The following is a 7,282-nucleotide window of genomic DNA, read 5'->3' as shown; positions in this document are numbered from 1 at the left end:
TGATTGTATAATGATGTAGTTCCCATTGTAATGAAATGTAGTTTCCATTTCCTTTCTGGATGCTCTTAGCTCCTAGAGGTTCCTCTCAGGTCCTTTCCAGATGACCTCCACAGACAGTTTAAAACATGGATGTCTGCTTTCTTCCAGGTCAGCCGAAGTTTGTCTCTTTCCTTTCCTTCTACCATCCAGAAAATATTCTCTGTTTATAGAAAGCTCATGTGATTTGGTTAGGCTCACTTGGACAATCTCCTTTTCTTCAATGCAACTGTACCACATCATATAACCTAATCACTAGAGTAAAATCTATTTTCTTCACTGTCTCAGGAATTAGAGTAGGAATCTTGGGGGCCACCACAGCCTTCAGCCTGCCATAGTGAGACATCGTCTAAAGGTATTCCAAAATTTTTAAAGGAACTTATATTAGAAAAAAATACATTCAGGAAGTATATATTCCATTTTTAAAGTATATTATTAAGTCACATGGTTATACAATTGATAGAATCTATGGGAAAAATATTTTAAGGGTAGCACAAGAAAACATTTTGTGCTAACATAATGAATATGTGAAATGATAACTCGAAGAATATCGAGTTATCATTTGCTGTATCTAATTTCTGGCTTATATAATCAAAATGCTAGTATTTAAGTGTTCATACACTTCTCCAAGAAAACGCCAAATGGCAGATGACGCCGGTGCCGCGGGATTGGAGGCTGCCGCGGGATTGGAGGCTGTCGCGGCTTCCACAGAGGATTTGGCAGCGGCATCCGGGGTTAGGGCGTGTACGCGTCGAGGCCGCGGAGCTCCCGGAGGCAAGGCCGAGGACAAGGAGTGGATTCCTGTCATCAAGTTGGGCCGCTTGGTCAAGGACATGAAGATCAAGTCTCTGGAGGAGACTTCTCCTTGCCAATCAAGAAATCAGATATCATTGAATTTTTCTTAGGGCATCTCTCAAGCACGAGGTTTTGAAGATTATGCCCATGCAAAAGCAGACCCGCGCTGGCCAGAGGACCCGGTTCAAGGCATTCGTCGCCATCGGGGACAACAATGGGCATGTCAAGTGCTCCAAGGAGGTAGCCACTGCCATCCGTGGGGCTATCATCCTGGCCAAGCTCTCCATTGTCGCTATGCCGCGAGGCTACTGGGGGAACACGATCCACAGGCCCTTGCAAGGTGACTGGCCACTGTGGCTCTGTGCTGGTGCATCTCATTCCACCCCCAGGGACACTGGCATTGTCTCAGCCTCTGTGCACAAGAAGCTGTTGATGATGGCTGGTATTGACGACTGCTACACCTCAGCCAGGGGCTGCACTGCCACCCTGGGCAACTTTGTCAAGGCCACATTTGAAGCCATCTCTAAGACCTACAGCTCTCTCACCACCCCCCACCCGCCCCGCCCCCATCTCTGGAAAGAGACGGTGTTCACCAAGTCTCCCTATCAGGAATTCACTGACCATCTTGTAAAGACCCACACTAGACTTTCTGTGCAGAGGACTCAGGCTCCAGCAGTGGCTACTACATAATTTTATGCAAGAGAAATAAAGTAAATTAAGTCTGTTAAAAAAAAAAGTGTTCACATAATGTTGGTATATTATCAAAATTAGTACTATTCTGGTATTTATACACATGAAACTACTTGAAAGAGGTGAAGTAAACATACTTTCAATGAATCTGTGACTGATGTGTGCCTCCTGGTTTACCCCTATTTGAATGGGAGTGTATAAAAAAGCCATCCTATGCTTATCCCATTATTAAGTATTGTGCATTTGGGAAGTAGATAACTTGACTCTGTAGTCTTCATGTCTTCACATCATGATGAGTGTTACTGAAAGAATTGTATTAGAGGAACTGCACCAAAGGAAACTCATTTGTACCTGGACCTGATTTAAATGAGGAAATACTAGACCTTATAGATGCCACAATAAAATGAGACTTAGAAGTCTCAGGAAGAAAATGAGTACATCTTGCATATGGGAACATAGGAAGAATGTATATTTTTATAGCCAGAATTTAGACTGTGACATAATGTATTTTCCCAAGGTGGCCTGCATGCTCTCCTAACAAAGGCAGTTAAACAGAAGTCATATCACCTTTCTAAATGCTCTGAAAATCTTGATATGAGTGGTGAAGTCCAAGTGCCCTCTTGTTGTACTTGACAGACCATTGGACTGTCTCAACTAATAGAGTATGAGGAAAATGACACTAACTGACTTTGAGGCTAAATCATAAAAATGCCATATATCTCCCCTTTGCTGTCTTGGGACACCTGGTGTTGGCATATAGCCACCATTCCATGAGGAAGCCCACATTAGCCCACAGACAGAGACTACATGAAAGAGACTGCATGCAGGTGTTCTGGTTGACAGTAAGACTGACACGGGAATGAAGATGCCTCCAGATAATTTTAATCCTATCTGTTGAATCATCTTCAGTCTTATACTTCTCCCAGAAGAGACCCCAGACTTTGTGCAGGAAGGGCCAGCCATTACTGCTATTCCCAGTCTGAATTTTTAAACTACAGGATTTGTGAGCATAACATAGTGGCGGTTTTTTATCAAGTTTTGGGTGGTTTGTTATACAGCAATGGTAACTGGAACACTAGAAAATTAGGACAAATTATTTAGCCAAACAACTATATTTTAACCCTTCACTTTACTCAGACAATTCTCCGATAGTACCCTTTCAGCATAATGTATTATATACATTATGGAATCAATGGCTGATACCAATAAAACTTATAAAGTTAAACTGATATATATTTGATGACATGCATTGTCATTATTGCTAAGTAAGGAGGCATAAAGGCAAAATAATTTAAATAAATGATTGTAGTTTGTATAACATATCCAAGTTTTTATCTTACCAGTCAGTTCTCCATATTTTATTTGTACTGTTTACAATCTGTGGTAAATTTCTATAATACATTGATCTAATACTAATCTGGATAATGCTGACAAGATTAAATTTCACTTGACTATAGAGTCAAACTAAGTAGCCCATCCCATTAAGAAAAAGAATGTGTGTCTCTAAAACTACTTTAGGTCTTCTTATAAGCTGAGTGTAAGAAACAAGAAACGGGCTTTGTATGAGGTGAGTAGATGGAAGCACTCATGAGAAGCTAATAAAATGTCTGTGCTTCAATGGTGGACTAGAATGGCTAGGAAAAAAAGAAGAGGCTGAAGGGATTTGAAATGGACAGTAGAGGAATCTGGGAATATATTTAATCCTAATGATAGGAAATTCAGTTGGACAGGGATGATCAACGAACAGAGTTATTTGTTGGGTTGTCAGTCCCTTGAGCAATGAGTGAGAGGTTTGCTTAGAAAAAGTAGGTAAATTACATTAGAGCCTCAGATTGGTAGTTTCCAATCTGCCTTGATGGTACTTTGTTCTTAAAGCAGGATTTAAACAGATTTACAAAGCCTTTTTCCACCAGCATTATGGCATTGTAGAAAGAGCATTGGTTTGGAATCATATGGACCAAGTTTTGACACTGGATCCAATTACTTATTTACTAGTTTTCAGGCCTTGGGTAATTTATTTTACCTCTTGAATCTCTTAAAGGTGAATAATGAAAGGAAACTAGGTTAATATATCTATATTTCTTGACTAATCTTCCCCTTTTCAAGCTAATCTGCTTTTTCTTGAACATTAAACTTGATATATTGGACTAAAACACCTTGATTAAACTACCTATTATGTCATCTCTTAGGAAGATTGTCAGGAAAATGGTATTTATTGAAGGCTATGCAGTTTTAATATCAAATTCTCTCATAGACGCCCTTAATTATCTTTGAAGAATAATGAATTCTCTTAAATTTTTTATCTTCCTTTTGGGGGATAATTATACTGCTTTTCTCCATTGGTAATTTGACCTCGATTTGTTTTGACTTCTAAAATGAGTGCTCTTTCGCAAGTACTGTTTATTTTTTCACATTCATTGATTTTGAGATTAAAAATCTGCTTTAGGATCATCACCAGAGATCTGCAAGGTGGCTCAGTAATGTCCTGTACCAACCAAGAGGAAAAGAAAGTATCTATCCTCTGTCCTTGGAGACAGGCTGATCACCCCCTGACTACTACTTACTATTTCCTCTTTTAGATGGAAAATAAATGTGAAATGCAATCAAATAAAACTGCAGAAACTCAGAACAAAGTAAACAACCAAACAGCAAAAACAAACAGTGAAGTAACAACACAGAAATCTCAACTAGGTAAAAACTCTTAATGTGCCAATGGTCTCAAAAATTTAGAAAAATAAAGAAGAAAATGACCAACCAAAGCAAGCAAGCAAGCAACCAACCAACCAACCAGCCAACAACAAGCAAACAGAATTTCTGACTGCCATGTATGGAGTTCTGAGTGAGGAGTAGTAAGATTACCACAATAGTCCTGATAACTTCTCTTTAGAGACTTTAGAGATCGTGCTACTGAGACAAGTCACACGAAATTTCTGTTACTCAAAAGGTAGAGCTGGGCAATCAGTTTCTTTGTCCCATAGAAGATTTATTTTCATTGTCACTTATAATGAATTTATTTCTCTCATCTCAGCCAAAACACCATTAGCACCTAGATACTGCACTCCCGACATTTTGATGTTTCCTCTTCAGAAATGAGTGATTCAATATAGATATTTCCCTTAAGATTACACTCACTGGTGGGAAGAAGCCACAAGATGTAGAACACTCCGTCTCAATACCCCAATATTACTTTGAGGCTGAGCATTAGAGACTGTTTCAAGGTGTTTGGTATTTTTTCTTATCACAGTATCACATAGTATTAAAATAAACTTATGCCGTCACATTATCACAATTTCACTGCCTGCTCTCTGCTCCAAATATGAGACCCCCATCTTCTCTAATTTTGCCAAAAAAAAAAAAAAAAACTTCTCTGTCCTCTTTCCCTTCAGAGTCCCATTTCAGGTTTTCATCTTCCAAAATAAGATAGCTGTTTGTTATCTACACAGGTTCGTTCTGGATTGGGTGCCTTAAGTTCAAAAGATTTTCACAGTGGAAACTTTGTGGGAGAGGCGGAAGCCAGGCATCTTATAGAGAGGAGTTTCTGCCTCAGAAAGGTGAACACAAGGGAGGAGAGAGAGCATCTTGAGAAAGGATTTGACTGTGAGCTCAGAGAAAGTGTTTGGCCTGAATATTCAGAGACATTAAGACTAAAGGATAGAAGTGTGAAGATAGGGAGAAGGAATTGACACTTCTTCCCCCTCCCACCTCACCCCCCCCTACACCCCAAGTACATCTGAAGTTCCTTCTGAATTAAGCCTTCACACTCCAAAATGTTGAAGCAGATCTCATCTGTGGCTTTACTTTAAAGTAACTAATGCTTTTAAATGGAGATTAAATGTCAAATAAGTAAGGGAGGTAACACATTAGTGTTATAATGCAAACTATTCAAAGAGATAACAAAGCAGTGTAAATCAATCTCAATCAAAATGTAAATAATATTATCTGATCATTTCCTGATTTTTTTAGAAGAAAGGAGTAAGGATGTAACTGAAAAGCAATAAAGATGAAAAAAGATTGGTGTTTCTCTTTTTCTTCTCTCTTCTCTCTTTTTCTGTCTCTGTCTGTCTTTTATTAACCTAAAATTTTCGCCCCAGTCCTAAGCCTAGAAAATAAGTACTCAGAAATTAATTTGAATATACTAAGTGATTATACTGCTTTATAGTTTGTCACCTTCACAATAAACATGTACTCATGTTATCATCCCAATTTCAGGATGATGAAACTAAGGCCCAGATAGTTTAAGCAACTTGCCTATGATAGAGCAAGCAAGGAACTGGTAGAGCCAGCAATGGGATTCAAGAAAGTTGACTTTTAGTTCCTATGTTCTTTCCAATCCACGAGAGCTGCTTCCTGTTTATCCGACCTGGATGCAAGCACATAGAGAAGTGGTGCACAGTGGCTTTTGATGTCCTTCACTCTCTGAGTGTTGTACTATCAAACCCTATGCACCATCTTTCATATTACAAAAATATGAAAGATTTTGATCTTGTGTGTTGCCTTTTCTTTTTGAGAAAAGAAAATGAATAGAGTACTCATGACCTAGGATTGAATAGAGTACTCATGACCTAGGTCATGAATAGAGTACTCATGACCTAGGATTGATAAATGTACTATAAGTAATCATAAAGAAAAGCTAAGATTTCTATCTTTTAAAAAATTTGGTATTTATCCCTTAGTTTAAGATAATATGATTTAAAAGCTATTATTCATATATTTTGAAGCTAGCTAAAATATGATGCAATCAATTATAGAGCAAGTATAAGTAATTACAATAGGTAAGTTCAGGTTCTGTAACTTCATAATAATCTAGTACTTACTCTGTGCCAGCCACTCTTCTAAATGCCATCAAATTGATCAATTCTTTTAATTCTCATAACAGCTCTACTATCTATCTGCATTTTACCAAAGAGGAAAACGGAACTTCAAGATGTTAAATAACTTGTTTAAGAGTTCAGATTTATCAAACTCCAGAGCTGGGATTTGAAACCAGGTGATCTGGCTCCAGAATCCACATTCTGAATCAGGATGGCAAACATAACCTGCATTTACACTTTGAAAAGTGAGAGCGTTCTTAACATGTCTCAATTCTATAATAACTTCTCTCTCTCATTAACTATGTAGTTACTGTGCATTGCCATATGTACTGTATTTCTTTCCAAACTGATGGATTTCCCTAGTTAATGATTGTTGTATTTCATTTTTATATCTCTATTTTTTGCCATCGTTTTTCATCTCTTACAATCAGGAGCAGGGTCTCTGTTTTACTCCCAAATGTAACATGGACTTGGGATACAGTGTTTACAAGACTTATCTAATTTATTTTTTTAATGAATAAATGAATGAGTGAGCTATCATGAGAGATAGCGAATGTTTATAAACCTGCTTGGACATAATTTTCTGGGAGAGAAGGTTCTGTTTAAAGCTTTTCCTGAAATGAACTCTATAGGGAGGTCATGTAGGAAAAGTACAGGAATGCAGCAAAAAAGCTGGAATGTGTGTGTAAACTAGCAATGTTTAGTAAGTAAATTAACTTCTCTGGGCTTAATTTCCTTACCTATAAAATAAAACTTTGGCCTATGATTTCTTTGATCCCTCTCAGTTCAAAATTATATGATATTATGATTCCATAAATTTTACAAACTTTCAATGGCCGTATTTTAAAAGCCTTAATTGAGCATTTTATTTCTCTCAGTTTACTTTTGCTGGGCTCAGGAGTACCAGGTATTTCTTTCTTCTTTCTCTCTGTCTCTCCTCCTCTCCCTCT

At 37.8% G+C, this 7,282-nt stretch overlaps 1 pseudogene; it reads left to right on the top strand.

Annotated features, from left to right (window-relative positions):
* The first annotated feature begins 677 nt into the window (after nucleotides 1-677).
* LOC105291148 lies at nucleotides 678-1,567 on the top strand (annotated as a pseudogene).
* Nucleotides 1,568-7,282: the final 5,715 nt, after the last annotated feature.

This window comes from Pteropus vampyrus, unplaced genomic scaffold, assembly GCF_000151845.1.
Source record: "Pteropus vampyrus isolate Shadow unplaced genomic scaffold, Pvam_2.0 Scaffold43, whole genome shotgun sequence".
Classification (NCBI taxonomy): Eukaryota; Metazoa; Chordata; class Mammalia; order Chiroptera; family Pteropodidae; genus Pteropus; species Pteropus vampyrus.
The sequence above is the reverse complement of the archived record's forward strand: the minus strand, read 5'-3'. Positions and strand labels throughout refer to the sequence as shown.